Source organism: Coregonus lavaretus (assembly GCF_964263955.1).
Source record: "Coregonus lavaretus genome assembly, chromosome: 29".
In the NCBI taxonomy this organism is placed as follows: domain Eukaryota; kingdom Metazoa; phylum Chordata; class Actinopteri; order Salmoniformes; family Salmonidae; genus Coregonus; species Coregonus lavaretus.
Window position 1 is genome coordinate 30,989,652 of NC_140016.1, and position 17,451 is coordinate 31,007,102.

The 17,451-nt window shown below is 47.7% G+C and overlaps 1 pseudogene across 1 annotated transcript; it reads right to left on the minus strand.

Annotated features, from left to right (window-relative positions):
* Positions 1-9,550: 9,550 nt before the first annotated feature.
* LOC311104628 (Golgi-associated kinase 1B-like) lies at positions 9,551-16,748 on the minus strand (annotated as a pseudogene). Its single transcript has 4 exons — positions 16,741-16,748; positions 15,644-16,459; positions 9,895-10,112; positions 9,551-9,782 (listed from the first exon to the last, which is right to left on the minus strand). The product of its transcript is annotated as a Golgi-associated kinase 1B-like (transcript).
* Positions 16,749-17,451: the final 703 nt, after the last annotated feature.

The following is a 17,451-nucleotide window of genomic DNA, read 5'->3' on the forward strand; positions in this document are numbered from 1 at the left end:
GGAGACGTGACAAGTTGTTATGTGTGTGTGTGTGTGTATGTCTTGTGTGTGTATGTCTGTGTGTGCATGAGTGAGTACATGTGTGCTAAAGTGCAGAGAATCAGAGCAGGTGGTCAAGTGTTCAGCAGTCTGATGGGTTGTAGATAGAAACTGTCTCTGAGTCTGTTGGTATCAGACCCCAATGCTCCGATACCGTCTGCCCGACGGTAAGTGAGTCACCAGCTCGTGGCTGGGGTGTGTGGGGTCCTTGATGATGCAGCGAGCCTTCCTCATGCACCGTTTTGAGTAGATGTCCTGGATAGGTGGGAGCACAGTCCCAGTGATGTATGGGCCGTCTTCACCACCGCTGCAGGGCCTTGTGGTCATGGAAGGAGCCATTCCCGTACCAGGCCTTAATGTAACCGGTCAGGATGCTCTTGATGGTGCAGCAGTAGTATTTGGATAGGATCTGGGGTGGCAGGCTAAATTTCTTCAGCCGCCTTAGGAAGTAGAGACGCTGTTGCGCCCTCTTGACAAGAGTGGAGATGTTGTTGGTCCATGTCAAGTCTTCAGTGATGTGGACACCGAGGAACTTAAAACTGCTGACTCTCTCTACTGCAGTCCCATTGATGTTGATCGTGGCTGGTTCCCTCCTATGCTTTCGGAAATCAACAATCAATTCATTTGTTTTGCTGACGTTGAGGGAGCGGTTGTTGGCCTAGCACCACAATGCCAGTTCATTTACCTCCTCCCTATAGGCTGACTCGTCGTTGTTGGTTATCAGGCCTACAACCGTGGTGTCATCAGAATGATGGTGTTGGTGTCGTGCAAAGCCATGCAGTCGTGGGTGAGCAGGGAGAACAGCAGAGGGCTGAGGACACACCACTGGGGAGTCCCTGTATTAAGAGTCAGTGTGGAGGAGGTGTTGATACCAATCCTCACTGCCTGTGGTCTGCCCGTCAGGAAGTCCAGACTCCAGTTGCAGAGGTTGGGGTCCAGATCCAGGGCTCTGAGCTTGGTGTTGAGCGAATTGAGGCTGTTCTGAGGGTAATGGGGGTGTGCTACTCAATATTAAGGAAGGTGTTCTCAATGTTTTGTACACTCAGTGTATATTCCTCAATGTTGATGGGGGAATCCTGGGTGGATGAATCTTTGAACATATTCCAATCAGTATTCTCAAAACAGTCCTGCAGCATTGAGTCTGCCTCCTCTGTCCAGCGCCTCACTAGTCACTGTGTTGTTGGCTCCCTCTTGAGTTGTTGCTTATAGACGGGAAGTAGGAACAGAGAGACGTTGATCTGATTGGCCGAAGTGGGGGCGGGGGATGGCTTTGTACGCGTCGCCGATGTTTGTATATACACTGAAAAAATATATAAACGCAACATGCAACAATTTCAAAGATTTTACAGAGCTACAGTTCATAAGGGAATCAGTCAATTAAAATAAATTCATTAGGCCATTATCTATGGATTTCACATGACTGGGAATACAGATATGCATCTGTTGGTCACAGATACCTTTAAAAAAAGGTAGAGGCATGGATCAGAAAACCAGTCAGTATCTAGTGTGACCACCATTGGCCTCATGCAGCGCGACACATCTCCTGCGCATAGAGTTGATCAGGCTGTTGACTGTGGCCTGTGGAATGTTGTCCCACTCCTCTTCAATGGCTGTGCGAAGTTGCTGGATATTGGCGGGAACTGGAACACGCTGTCAAACACGTCAATCCAGAGCATCCAAAACATACTCAATGGGTTTCATGTCTGGTGAGTATGCAGGCCATGGAAGAACTGGGACATTTTCAGCTTCCAGGAATTGTGTACAAATCCTTGCGACATGGCGGCAAATGAATGGCATGACAATGGGCCTCAGGTTCTTGTGACGGTATCTCTGTGCATTCAAATTGCCATCGATAAAATGCAATTGTGTTCATTGTCCGTAGCTTATGCCTGCCCATACCATAACCCCACCGCCATAGTGGGGGCACTCTGTTCACAACATTGACATCAGCAAACCGCTCGCCCACACGATGCCATACACGCTGTCTGCCATCTACATTTGAAACCGGGATTAATCCGTGAAGAGCACATTTCTCCATCGTGCCAGTGGCCATCACAGGTGAGCATTTGCCCACTGAAGTTGGTTACAACGCCAAACTGCAGACAGGTCAAGACCCTGGTGAGGAGATGAGCTTCCCTGAGACGATTTCTGACAGTTTGTGCAGACATTCTTCGGTTGTGCAAAGCTACAGTTTCATCAGCTGTCTGGGTGGCTGGTTTTAGACGATTCCGCATGTGAAGAAGCCGGATGTGGAGGTCTTGGTTTGGCATGGTTTCACGTGGTCTGCGGTTGTGTGGCCGGTTGGACGTACTGCCAAATTCTCTAAAACAATATTGGAGGCAGCTTATGGTAGAAAAATTAACATTCAATTATCTGGCAACAGCTTTGGTGGACATTCCTGCAGTCAGCATGCCAACTGTACGCTCCCTCAAAACTTAAGACTTATTTCACACCTGTCAGGTGGATGGAGAAATGCACATTACCAGGGATGTAAACACATTTGTGCTCAACATTTGAGGGAAATAAGCTTTTTGTGCATATAGACATTTTCTGGTATCTTCTATCTCAGCTCATGAAACATGGGACCAACAATTTACATGCCGCGTTAATTTTTTTGTTCAGTATACATGGTCCACCACGTTGTTTCCTCTTGTGGGGCAGGATACATGTTGGTAATATTTTGGAAAAGTTTGTTTTAAATGTGTTTTAAAATCACCCTTGACAATAAAGACTGCTTCCGAGTGAGAGGATTGTTGCTGGCTAAAGATCTTGTGCAGTTCGCTGAGTGCTGTCTTGGTGTTTGCTTGTGGCAATATGTACACAGCTGTGATAATAACACACGTGAATTCCCTCGGCATATAGTGGGGTCGGCAATTTAGCATCATGAACTCCAGATCGGGTGAATAGGAGCTCGATATGTTTTCCACTTCGGTACACCAGGAATTGTTGATGAGGAAACATACCTCTCCCCCCTACTTTTACTAGAAGCCACCGTTTCCATACGGAAAATGAAAAAGCTGTCTGGTTGAATAGCAGTGTCGAGTGTATCATCCGAAAGCCACGTCTCTATAAAAACAAAGAGACCGCATTCTATGATGTCTCTCTGCGATTGAAGCCTTACACTGAGTTCACAGAGTTTATTGGACATTAGCCATCAGGATACTAGGGAGAAAAGGCTGTGTAGCTGGTCTTTTCAGCTTAGCTTGGAGTCCCCCTTCCTTCCTCTTATTTATTGCCAGTGTTGCCTTTGGTCAGCAGCTACAATTAAGCCTGCTGTGCGGGGAACAAAGGAGCGATTGTAGCATTCCAGATCTGGGAGGCTGGGAGGTAAGTGTGTAGCTTCCGATTCATGATCCAGAAGTGTTTGTCGGTCGTAGATAATTATTGCACAAACATTCTGAGCAACAAAGTAATAATTAATGCAAAAATAGCCATAGAAAAGTGTGTGTGTGTGTGTGTATGCGTGTGTGTGAGAGAGAGAGAGAGAGAGAGAGAGAGAGAGAGAGAGAGAGAGAGAGAGAGAGAGAGAGAGAGAGAGAGAGAGAGAGAGAGAGAGAGAGAGAGAGAGAGAGAGAGAGAGAGAGAGAGAGAGAGAGAGAGAGAAGAAGACAGAAAAATATGGTGCATCAGGCCCTGTTGGGGTCCAGTGATCATAAGATCTCTGTCAAATTTATATGTGTGACTATTAACCATGTGTTGCATTAGCTGTGCAATGTATGTCTTATATTTCTCATATGATGCACCGCCAGGCACCCTTGCTTGAGGCAAGATGAGCTGTCATCTTGGTATATGGGAATATTCGACCCTAACTAGCAACCGTAAGCAGTACGAACCCAGCAACCCTGGAGACGCACCACTTGGTGCTCTCGATGAAACTAAATGAGAAATCATCTGGTGGGTCTACATAAACTATATCCTTATCTAACAAGCAACCTTAAGCAATATGACCCTGCCAACCACCAGCTTTATGCAATGTACTTCATATCAAGTAGCCAGCAAAGACGGCAACATGTAGGCTATTGGCAATGGCTGATGCCATCATAGCAAACTTTAATGAGGTATGGTACTGGCAGGTAAACGCATAATTGTTTATAGCTCTCAATAGACCAGCGAAGGTCATTCTACCATTACATGACTGTCTACTAAGGCTGTGTGTGAATACTAACTATGTATACCATGAGCTAATAAAGTATGTCTATTTTTGTCATATGATGCACCGCCGGGTACCCTTGATGAGGCAAGATGAGATGTAATTTTGGTACATGGGAAATACTATACCCATGTAACTAGTCAACTGTAAGTATTATGAACCCGCTTGCCATGAACCTAGCCAACTGCCTGCAATATAGATGCATCGCACTGAGGCAGGATGAGATACAGTGAGGGAAATAAGTATTTGACCCCTCTGCAAAACATGACTTAGTACTTGGTTGCAACACCCTTGTTGGCAATCACAGAGGTCAGACGTTTCTTGTAGTTGGCCACCAGGTTTGCACACATCTCAGGAGGGATTTTGTCCCACTCCTCTTTGCAGATCTTCTCCAAGTCATTAAGGTTTCGAGGCTGACGTTTGGCAACTCGAACCTTCAGCACCCTCCACAGATTTTCTGTGGGATTAAGGTCTAGAGACTGGCTAGGCCACTCCGGGACCTTAATGTGCTTCTTCTAGAGCCACTCCTTTGTAGCCTTGGCCATGTGTTTTGGGTCATTGTCATGCTGGAATACCCACTCACAACCCATTTTCAATGCCCTGGCTGAGGGAAGGAGGTTCTCACCCAAGATTTGACGGTACATGGCCCCGTCCATCGTCCCTTTGATGCGGTGAAGTTGTCCTGTCCCCTTAGCAGAAAAACACCTCCAAAGCATAATGTTTCCACCTCCATGTTTGACGGTGGGGATGGTGTTCTTGGGGTCATAGGCAGCATTCCTCCTCCTCCAAACACGGCGAGTTGAGTTGATGCCAAAGAGCTCCATTTAGGTCTCATCTGACCACAACACTTTCACCCAGTTCTTCTCTGAATCATTCAGATGTTCATTGGCAAACTTCAGACGGGCATGTATATGTGCTTTCTTGAGCAGGGGGACCTTGCTGGCGCTGCAGGATTTCAGTCCTTCACGGCGTAGTGTGTTACCAATTGTTTTCTTGGTGACTATGGTCCCAGCTGCCTTGAGATCATTGACAAGATCCTCCCGTGTAGTTCTGGGCTGATTCCTCACCGTTCTCATGATCATTGCAACTCCACGAGGTGAGATCTTGCATGGAGCCCCAGGCCGAGGGAGATTGACAGTTATTTTGTGTTTCTTCCATTTGCGAATAATCGTACCAACTGTTGTCACCTTCTCACCAAGTTGCTTGGCGATGGTCTTGTAGCCCATTCCAGCCTTGTTTAGGTCTACAATCTTGCCCCTGACATCCTTGGAGAGCTCTTTGGTCTTGGCCATGGTGGAGAGTTTGGAATCTGATTGATTGATTGCTTCTGTGGTATTCTGTCTCTCACTGTTTAAATAAACCTACCATTAAAATTATAGACTGACCATTTCTTTGTCAGTGGGCAAACGTACAAAATCAGCAGGGGATCAAATACTTTTTTCCCTCACTGTATCATTGATATTGTGTGTATATGGGTGAGAATTATTATTTTTTCATCCATTTTGAATTTTGGCTGTAACACAACAAAATCTGGAATAAGTCAAATGGTATTAATACCTTCTGAAGGCACTGTACATGGTTATATAAACAGAAGACATTATACGGAGAGAATAGCAGACGGTAGGCTGTTGCAGAACGGCACAGCTCAGCCATGAAATACACACATAGCATAAAACAACACTCAATAAACTAACAACCCCCCCAAACCGCAACTAAACGTAAGTACAGGTGGTTACGTAGCTATCTAAATTGCCTTAAGTCCTACTGATACTTCTCAGCAGTAGCTGACGCATCTGCAGCATGCACAGCGTGCACAGTGAGAGTGACATGATAATCTAAAACCTAGACCTACGATGTAGTCTACCTGAGCGGAAGGCTTATGTCTAAAGGTATATGCCAGTAAGCCATGAGGGAAGAATAAATGATGACCTGTTAACGAGAGAAATAGACCCCATAGATTACTAGAATAAGGCTGCATATAAGAGTGTCTAAAATAGCGCTCTAACAGACGTTTCCATTAGAGGCAATGAACGCTTGATCGCCAACAGCTGATCACAATGTGGTGTTTAGCAAGCCCACCGCATGCTAGGTAATGCTAGTTTCAACAGCCCATCCGGCACGGCTGAAAGCTATAGCGAGCCTTGATTGGTCATCACACAACTATACAGCGTCAGCTTCCCCACTAAGGTCCAAGGTGAAGAAAGGTTACGGTTAGGGAGTAGTATCAGTTTAAAATGAGGCTGTACTTAGCTGCGTTGTTGTTTGCATGCAATTGGCTGTGGTCTTGGGGGTGGCACAAAGCCTGGGAGACAGCGCTGCCTGTCTTAAATGCCCCAAGAGGGCTTACTGTTGTGGAAAATAATCACTATACTTTATTAAAAATCAAAGTTCTTCCAGAGTTTTTTGTAGAATCGAGATTGACTTTATTTACAATTTCAACAAAGCCAGGTTAGTCTGCAGATTTGTCACGATCGTCGGATACAGAGGACCAAGGCGCAGCGTTGAAGGCGAACATACTTTTTTTTAAATGATTACACGAACAAAAACAACAAACGATAACGTGACGTCCTCGGTCTAACACAAACCACACTGGAACAAGATCCCACAAACACTGTGGGAACACAGCCTGTCTAAATATGGTTCCCAATCAGAGACAACCAGCAACAGCTGACACTCGTTGCCTCTGATTGAGAACCACTCTGGCCAACATAGACATACATGAACTAGAAAAACAAAGAACACTCACACCCTGGCTCAACATACAAGCCTCCCCAGAGCCAGGGCGAACTCCGACCGTGCCAACAAAATACCACAGGGGAGGGACCGGGTGGGCACTCCGCCTTGGCGGCGGATCCGGCTCCGGGCATGATCCCCACTCCCTCTCTATCCCCCCAAAGTACCCCTGGTCCGGTCTGGCCCTGCTGACCGGACTGCACACTGGTGGAGCGGATTGCTCTAGCTCCGGCGTGAAGCAGCTGACCCGTGCCGAACCAGGCACCGGTGGAACAGGCACGGGCTGTGCCGGACTGACGACGCACACCACTGGCTTGGTGCGGGGAGCAGGAGCGGGCCGGACCGGGCTGATGAAGCGCACCACTGACTTGGTGCGGGGAGCAGGAACGGGCCGGACCGGGCTGACGAAGCGCACCACTGACTTGGTGCGGGGAGCAGGAACGGGCCGAGCCGGGCTGACGAAGCGCACCACTGACTTGGTGCGGGGAGCAGGAGCGGGCCGAGCCGGGCTGACGAAACGCACCACTGACTTGGTGCAGGGAGCAGGAGCGGGCCGAGCCGGGCTGACGAAGCGCACCACTGTCTTGGTGCGGGGAGCAGGAACGGGCCGAGCCGGGCTGACGAAGCGCACCACTGACTTGGTGCGGGGAGCAGGAGCGGGCCGAGCCGGGCTGACGAAACGCACCACTGACTTGGTGCAGGGAGCAGGAGCGGGCCGAGCCGGGCTGACGAAGCGCACCACTGACTTGGTGCGGGGAGCAGGAACGGGCCGAGCCGGGCTGACGAAGCGCACCACTGACTTGGTGTGGGGAGCAGGAACGGGCCGAGCCGGGCTGACGAAGCGCACCACTGACTTGGTGCGGGGAGCAGGAGCGGGCCGGACCGGGCTGACGAAGCGCACCACTGACTTGGTGCGGGGAGCAGGAGCAGGCCGGACCGTACTGGGAACACACACCACTGGCTCTACGCGGGGATCAGGAACAGACCGGACCGGACTGGCAACACACCCCAGTACCTCTCGCCGTGCCTCTACATCCTCTTTCCCCCTGGTGACCAGTGACTCCCGTAACCTGGCGGCCTCCTGCTGCCCCGTCGTCCACGGCGTGAGCCCCCCCCTAAAAATGTTCTGGGCATCTCTCCTACCCGTGGACCAGGTCTCCATGTCTCTCGCCAGACTTTCGCCCTTCTGCTTCCAGGTCCAGCCTCTCTCTTCCTCACACGGCTTGACCCAGTCGAGGAGCCGAAGGAGATCCGCTAGAGATCTCCCTGGCGATGGCTCCTGGACACGCTGCTTGGTCCAGTCTTGGTGGGATCTTCTGTCACGATCGTCGGATACAGAGGACCAAGGCGCAGCGTTGAAGGCGAACATACTTTTTTTTTATGATTACACGAACAAAAACAACAAACGATAACGTGACGTCCTCGGTCTAACACAAACCACACTGGAACAAGATCCCACAAAAACTGTGGGAACACAGCCTGTCTAAATATGGTTCCCAATCAGAGACAACCAGCAACAGCTGACACTCGTTGCCTCTGATTGAGAACCACTCTGGCCAACATAGACATACATGAACTAGAAAAACAAAGAACACTCACACCCTGGCTCAACATACAAGCCTCCCCAGAGCCAGGGCGTGACAAGATTAGCCCCCCCCTCTCTCTCTCTCTCTCTCCCTCTATATAGTCCCATTCACACACATCCTAACTAAAAATCCCTCCCTCTTCAGTTTCCCGCTCTTTATCGCTCCGCCCACTTCCTTTGTCTATGATGGCGGCTAAATTCGACTTTCATTCAGTTCAGAATCAATAGTAATACAATCAATCCCTTGTCTTGCAAAAACACTCATGTTTAGTTTAAACTCTGTTCAACCCTGGCTCTCCCTCCACTTTGTTGGCCACATTCTGGTTTCAGTCTCTGATAAGGTAGGACAGCCATGGATTTAAGTAAGAGCGAGCAATTCGACCCTAGGTCAGATTCCCACTTCACCCACACACACAGTGAAATGACCCAATTAAGTTCTTGCCTAGCAACAGAGAATTATAACTATATGTTTGTGATTAACTCAGTTTTATCTCATAGTCCACTAAAAAATCTCCCTCATTACCTCCCCCACAAGCTCTTATCTCAAGGTAATGGACATTTAGCATGCTAAAATTCTAATTTATAAACTGATAATGAGCTCCAAACACAAATTAAAGCATGATGTCAGCATGAAATGTACCACCCTTAGTGTAGCAATCAATAAAAATGTATGCGCGGATCCACCGGTGATCAACCATACTGTCAATCTATCATCAATATTTATAGAGTTTATCTCATGATCTCGACAAAGTAATTTTTGTTATGTCGTGATCATGAGAAAATTATCTTGTGATCTCGACAAAACAACTTTTGTTAGTTAGTTATCATGAGATAAATACCTTGTGATCTTGACATAATGAAGGAATAATTATTTTAATAACATGTCCTCTCTGGACATTTATTTTTATTTTACCAGTTAAGTTGACTGAGAACACATTCTCATTTACAGCAATGACCTGGGGAATAGTTACAGGGGAGAGGAGGGGGATGAATGAGCCAATTTGAATGAATTCACTATGCTTCCATTTTATTTTGACGTTTACTCACTCCTTCATTCCCTCCAGTAGTCTGTAGTCCAGGTTGACCTCGTCACGGTAGAAAAAGCACTTGTTGTTGACAAAGACCAAGTGCCTGGGTTTGTGACCCCTGTGGATGATGTTGGCCAGTGCCACACAGTCCTTGTCTCCACACATCAGGTGGTGGCCTGTTCCAGTCCAGCCGTCTGTATATAGGAGGTAAACAAACATGATTCAATTGTCTCAAAGGAGTGATGTCCTATGCCAAGTACCTCAACCCAACAGGCTCCTAGTTTGACAAGCTTCCTTCTGGAGACATTAAATACTGTAGTTAATTTGAAAGACCATACAAGTGTGTGATCATACAGTACCTGCAACAGGAATTCAAACAGGGCCAGTTTGCTCCACTCGTAATGGTGAATGCTGGATCAGCCTGAGTCAGGCTTGGGCGTGACGTTTCTGTGTCAACACCTCTGTTTGAGGGAGTTCTGGTACTCCCCCCACGTCATCTTCACAGTGGACTGGCCTACTGCATTGTTCCCTGGGAAGAGGGAAACATCCCACAGCACCACGGGGCAGGGCTGGCCACCTGTGGGATGAGGAGGGGATCCCAGGTCGAACCCAGGTTGTATGTGCAACCCAAGTCTATGTTAGTCTTTTGATCTCAAGTCTACACAGTTAGTCCGTTGAGCTAAAGAGCATCTTCACATATCCGACAAGGTTAGTAATCACACGGGCACTGATTCACCACTGCTACACTAGCATACAACACTGATGATGAGGAGGATGAAGGGTCATGGGCGCACAATTGGCTCACCGTCGTCCAGGGTAGGGGAGGGAATGACCGGCAGGGATGTAGCTCAGTTGGTAGAGCATGGCGTTTGCAACACCAGGGATGTGGGTTCGATTCCCATGGGGGGCCAGTATAAAAAAATGATGTATGCACTCACTAACTGTAAGTCGCTCTGGATAAGAGCGTCTGCTAAATGACTAAAATGTAAATGTAAATGTTGTTGAGGAGATTACAAACACTACAAAAACACAAAAGGGAAACAATGTACGTATGTGGACTACAGATATCATTCAGGTCAAGGGTGGCCGAACAAAGAACATCAGCTGACACCCAAACATAGCCAGTGTAAGGCTACGAATAAGATCCTACTCTTTGACGATTGACATCATGGTGTTATGCATTTGCATCTGTTTCTGTATACTTAGTCTCTCCCACAGACTTATGAGGACACAGACCGCTGCATGCTCTGCTGGCTAAAGGAGCTAGCACTCGCAGGCTTTATAGCTCCAGGGCTGATACTTCTGCTTACATATATGCATGGCCTAATAATATTACATTGGCTACACAATTCCTGGAATACTGATTTGGGGAGAGATAGATATGACATAGCCTACATGCTATAAAAATGTCACCTTAACATTGAAGTGTAAATAAGTCTAGTAGTAGCACAGTGTACTTCTTTGTTCAAAAAGGTAAGTTATACAGCAAGATAACCAAATTGACAGAGTGGTCCAATAAAATATATGATATGATTGAAAATGTGTTAATGAAATAACAATAATTAATGCCTTATAAGACTATAAAAGGCTCACATAAGTATTCTGCAAAGGTGAGGGCCAACTCTTTGCCAGTATAATATTACAATGGTTTATTATCTGACAGTTTTTCATGTCAAGTGCCAATTTCTGTGCCTTCGGAAACTATTCAGACCCCTTGACCTTTTCCACATTTTGATACTGTCACGGTTTCGGCCGAGGCTGCCTCTCTCCCTTGCTCGGGCAGGCTTCGGCATTCGTCGTCTCCGGAATACTAGCTGCCACCGTTGCATGTTTCTATGTTCGTTTGCTTTTGTCTGATTGTTGTACACCTGTTATCGTTTAGTGTAATTAGTGTCCTTTAAGTTCTCGTTGTGTTTGTCTAGTGTTGTGTGTGATTGTTTTACTGTCGTGCCAGTAGGCTGGATTATTACTGTTTGCTCGGTTGAGCTACTTTGCTCCTTAGTTTTGGGAGTATTTTGTCGCACCTGTTTGTGCGCTTGTATTTTCGCCTACGTGCTGAGCTTTTGCCTCAGGGCATTTCTTTCGTGTTTGTTTTTGCTGTGCATCACTAAAGTCTGTTGGACTAACGTACTGCGTCCTGCGCCTGATTCCACCCACACCCACCTACATCTACCTTGACAGAATCACACACCTACTCGATGGAATCAGCAGGAGCCGCAGCAGCACAGGCGACGTTGGAGGACAGGGTCCGTGAGCAGAATGACCAGATCCTGCGGATGGGGTCCGCACTGCAGGAGGTGATCACCACCATCCGAGGCTGGGAGACCTGAGGGACTCCTCCACCGCCATCCTCCCTGCCCGCACCATCGGCCACTCAGCCCATTCCCGCTCCGGAACCCCGAGGAGTTCGACTCTCGCTCCCGAGGGCCTACGATGGGACCACGGCCGGGTGTCAGGGATTCCTTCTCCAGGTGGAGCTTTACCCGGCGCCCTCGGGACACGAGAGTGTGTCCGCCCTGATCTCCTGCCTTTCCGGGAAGGCGTTGGAATGGGCCAACGCAGAGTGGAGGAGGATCGACGCTAACACCATCACCTACGACGAGTTCTCCCGCCGCTTCAGGGCAGTGTTTGACCATCCCCCGGAGGGGAAAGCGGCGGGGGAGCGTCTGGTCGGCCTCCGGCAAGGGAAGAGGAGTGCCCAGGAGTTCGCCTTGGAGTTCCGTACCCTAGCGGCGGATGCAGGGTGGAATGAGCGGGCTCTCATCGATCACTACAGATGTAGTCTACACGAGGACGTCCGTAGGGAGCTGGCCTGTAGGGACACCAGCCTCTCGTTTGACCAGTTGGTCGACATGTCCATCAGGCTGGATACCCTGCTAGCTTCCCGCGGACGTTCCGAGGGGGGTCCGTCCATTTCACCCTCCAGCGCCTCCGAGCCGTGCCCCATGGAGCTCGGGGGCGCTGGCGCTAGAGAGAGGAGGGGTCGGCTTACAAGGGGGTCCATCTCCTGCAACAACTGTGGTCGGGGAGGACACACAGCTAGGTGCTGGGGATGGCCTCCTCGGGGAGAGAATGACAGGTCCCGCACTGGGGAGTCCTTCCAGGTGAGTAGGCGCCCCACTCACCCAGAGCTCTCTGTTGCACATTTCTGTATATCTGTGCGTTTTCCACAGGTAGCACCTCATTCCCAGCATAAGGCGCTGGTAGATTCAGGCGCGGCTGGGAATTTTGTTGATAAAAAGTTTTGTTTAGCCTTAGGGATTCCCCTTCTCCCTGTGGACGTTCCCTTCCCCGTTCATGCCCTAGATAGCCGTCCGTTGGGTGCGGGCTTGATCAGGGAGGTCACTGCGCCACTTAGGATGTGTGCGCAGGGGGGTCATCAGGAGATGATCCAGCTATTTCTGATCGACTCGCCTGCGTATCCGGTGGTGCTGGGCATGCCCTGGTTGAGTACCCATAACCCATCGATTTCGTGGCAGGAGAGGGCTCTGATGGAGTGGTCTGCCCAGTGTGTGGGTCGATGTTTAGGCGTTTCCATAGGGGCTACCTCGGTGGAGAGTCCAAACCAGGTGCCCGCATTGCACGTTCCCCCTGAGTATGGGGATTTGGCTATTGTGTTCAGTAAGTCGAGGGCGACGCAGTTGCCTCCCCATAGGCAGGGAGATTGTGCGATAGACCTCCAGGCAGGAGCTGCGCTCCCACGGAGCCATGTGTATCCTCTGTCTCAGGAGGAGAAGAGAGCTATGGAGACGTACATAGACGAATCTCTGAGACAAGGATACATACGGCCTTCCACTTCCCCTGCGTCCTCGAGATTATCTAGTGGAGTGGGAGGGGTACGGCCCGGAGGAATGGTGCTGGGTGCCGAGGAGAGACATTTTGGACCCGTCTCTCCTGACGGAATTCCATCGGGGGCACCCGACGCACCCTGCTCCGCGTCCTCCTGGTCGTCCCCGAGGCCGGAGTCGGCGCACGTCTGGAGCCGCGAGTCAAGGGGGGGGTACTGTCACGGTTTCGGCCGAGGCTGCCTCTCTCCCTTGCTCGGGCAGGCTTCGGCGTTCGTCGTCTCCGGAATACTAGCTGCCACCGTTGCATGTTTCTATGTTCGTTTGCTTTTGTCTGATTGTTGTACACCTGTTATCGTTTAGTGTAATTAGTGTCCTTTAAGTTCTCGTTGTGTTTGTCTAGTGTTGTGTGTGATTGTTTTACTGTCGTGCCAGTAGGCTGGATTATTACTGTTTGCTCGGTTGAGCTACTTTGCTCCTTAGTTTTGGGAGTATTTTGTCGCACCTGTTTGTGCGCTTGTGTTTTCGCCTACGTGCGGAGCTTTTGCCTCAGGGCATTTCTTTCGTGTTTGTTTTTGCTGTGCATCACTAAAGTCTGTTGGACTAACGTACTGCGTCCTGCGCCTGATTCCACCCACACCCACCTACATCTACCTTGACAGATACGTTACATCCTTATTCTAAAATGGATTAAATCATTTTTCCCCTCATCAATCTACTAACAATATCCCATAATGGCAGAGCAAAAACAGGTTTTTAGACATTTATGCTAATTTATATAGAAAGTAAATCTGAAATATTACATTTACATAAGTATTCAGACCTTTTACTCAGTACTTTGTTGAAGCAGCTTTGGCAGTGATTACAGCATCGAGTCTTCTTCGGTATGACGCTACAAGTTTGGCACATCTGTATTTGGGGAGTTTCTCCCATTCTTCTCTGCAGATCCTCTCAAGCTGTCAGGTTGGATGGGGAGCGTCGCTGCACAGCTATTTTAAGGTCTCTCCAGCGATGTTTGATCGGGTTCTAGTCCGGGCTCTGTCTGGGCCACTCAAGGACATTCAGAGACTTGTCCCGAAGCCACTTCTGCGTTGTCTTGGCTGTGTTCTTAGGGTCGTTGTCTTGTTGGAAGGTGAACATTCGCCCCAGTCTGAGGTCCTGAGAGCTCTGGAGCAGGTTTTCATCCAGGATCTCTCTGTACTTTGCTCCGTTCATCTTTGCCTCGATCCTGACTAGTCTCCCAGTCCCTGCCATGGAAAGACATCCCCAAAGCATGATGCTGCCACCACCATGCTTCACCGTAGGGATGGTGCCAGGTTTACTCCAGACGTGACGCTTGGCATTCAGGACAAAGAGTTCAATCTTCGTTTCATCAGACCAGAGAATCTTGTTTCTCATGGTCTGAGAGTCTTTAGGTGCCTTTTGGCAAACTCCAAGCGGGCTGTCATGTGCCTTTTACTGAGAAGTGGCTTCCGTCTGGCCACTCTACCATAAAGGCCTGATTGGTGGAGTGCTGCAGAGATGGTTGTCCTTCTGGAAGTTTCTCCCGTCTCCACAGAGGAACGCTAGAGCTCTGTCAGAGTGACCTTCAGGTTCTTGGTCACGTCCCTGACCAAGGCCCTTTTCCCCGGATTGCTCAGTTTGGCCTGGCAGCCAGCTCTAGGAAGAGTCTTGGTGGTTCCAAACTTCTTCCATTTAAGAATGATGGAGGCCACTGTGTTCTTGGGGACCTTCAATGCTGCAGACATTTTTTGGTACCCTTCCCCAGATCTGTGCCTCAACAAAATCCTGTCTCGGAGCTCTACGGACAATTCCTTCGACCTCATGGCTTGGTTTTTGCTCTGACATGCACTGTCAACTGTGGGACTTATATAGACAGGTGTGTGCCTTTCCAAATCATGTCTAATCAATTGAATTTACCACAGGAGGACTCCAATCAAGTTTTAGAAATATCTCAAGGATGACCAATGGAAACAGGATGCACCTGAGCTCAATTTCAAGTCTCATAGCAAAGGGTCTGAATACTTATGTAAATAAGGCATTTCTGTTTTTTATTTGTAATACAATGTCTAAAAACTTGTTTTCGCTTTGTCATTATGGGGTATTCTGTGTATATTACTGAGGAGTTTTATTTAATTCATCAATTTTAGAGTAAGGCTGTAACCTAACAAAATGTGGAAGAAGTCAAGGCGTCTGAATACTTTCCGAAGGCATTGAATGCCCAATAGCCTACGTATTAATTATTCCAAAGGTTACGGAATGATAGCACATGTATTTTGACATAGGCTAGAGGCCAATATGTTGAGATATGAATGCAGGTCACTCAGTCGGTGGACAATGGGCCTATCTTGTACAAACGGAAACTTCCTGCTGTCAGCGGGTACGCTCCGATTCAGTCCCAGGATCCTATCAAAATGGAAAGCGAAAACAGCAAGAGGGGGATAGATTCCTTATGGGACACCTCACGAATGTGTGTATCTTTACCATCAGCAAGAAAGTGTATGGCACTAATGTCCTCTTTGCTGAACCACGGCAGTGCCCTCACACTGTGTATTCAGATAGAACTGATGTGAGGTTCTGTTTGCATCTTTACATTTTAGCTTACATCCCGTGTTGCATTATTTATGGTGTTAATTTGTTTTCAAGATATTTCAATTCCATTAGTATGCTTTTGTCTCCATTCCTCCCACTCCAAAGTGCCAATTTTTCTTAATTTTACCTGCTTAAATCCGTCTTTGGGTTTGGTTCTCCTGGCTTTTCTCCTTAGTTTTGGTCTCACTGTTCCCCTTATAATAGCTGGTTTAATGTGCCTTGACAGTGTTATGTACACCACATTGGACCACGTCGGAACCACCGACGGTAATACAGATTCGCCGTTGGCACCGGTTGGTGAGTCGGCTGTTTGCGATCGTTCATCATCATCAAACATCAGAGTGTATAGTCCCCGATTCCTCTTGTACCGGAGTCTGTCCAACTGTTTATCCTGGTGCAGCAACGAATATCCAACTTTTATCAAATTCCTTTTCACTGGGGATACTTCCGAAGTAGTCCGTAGTTTGGTATCCTCAGAAAAGAATAACACGACCAAAGAATGAGAGACTTTTTGATGTCTCCGGGACGTAAACATTTAACATTAGAACTTATGATCCGACATGGTTATCTGTTCGTCTTTGCACCGAGCTCAGGTAAGGATAAGGACAGCGGCGACGCATAGGCTAACTTCCGATACTCATTTTCAACAGGAAAAAAGTGTGGTCCAAAATCAGAACGCAATATAGAGAGTCTGTGGTTATCCCTTATGTCAGTGTGTCATTGCAAGAGAGGAAGGGGTGGCTTTGCTGCAGTAGAGAATGAACAGGGACTTCTGCCAAAACAGATGAATCAGATGAGAAAACAGACTTATATTGCAAGAATTGATACATGTACATTCGTGCATGTAATAAACACTGTCATACATGTAGGCCCAAAGATACTTTCTTTTTTGTCACAATAATAGCCTAACCAATCCTTATCACATATTTTCATCTTAATCAAATAAAATAAAATGTTATTGGTCATATACACATATTTATCAGATGTTATTGCGGGTGTAGAAAAATGTTTGTGTTCCTAGCTCCAACAGTGCAGTAGTATCTAACAATCTACAACAATATACAGAAATCTAAAAGTAAAATAATGGAATTAAGCAATATATAAATATTAGGACGAGCAATGTTGGAGTGGCATTGACTAGAATAAATTAGAATACAGTATATACATATGAAATGAGTAAAACAGTATGTAAACATTATTAAAGTAACCAGTGTTCCATTATTAAAGTGACCAGTGATTCCATGTCTATGTACATAGGGCAGCAGCCTCTAAGGTGCAGGGTTGAGTAACCAGGTGGTAGCCGGCTACTAACAGTGACTAAATTCAGGGCAGGGTAATGGGTGGAGGCCGGCTAGTGATGGCTATTTAACAGTCTGACAGATTCCCTCTTATTCTGAAGTGAAGTGAGTTCGGAAAAACTGAAAGTATGCATCTTAGAAATAGTTTTCACATACAAACTTCATACGCATAAATAACATGGTCACTGTAGTAGAACGTTTATTTTCATTGGCGATATTCTGCATTTTTTAAAGTCCCATC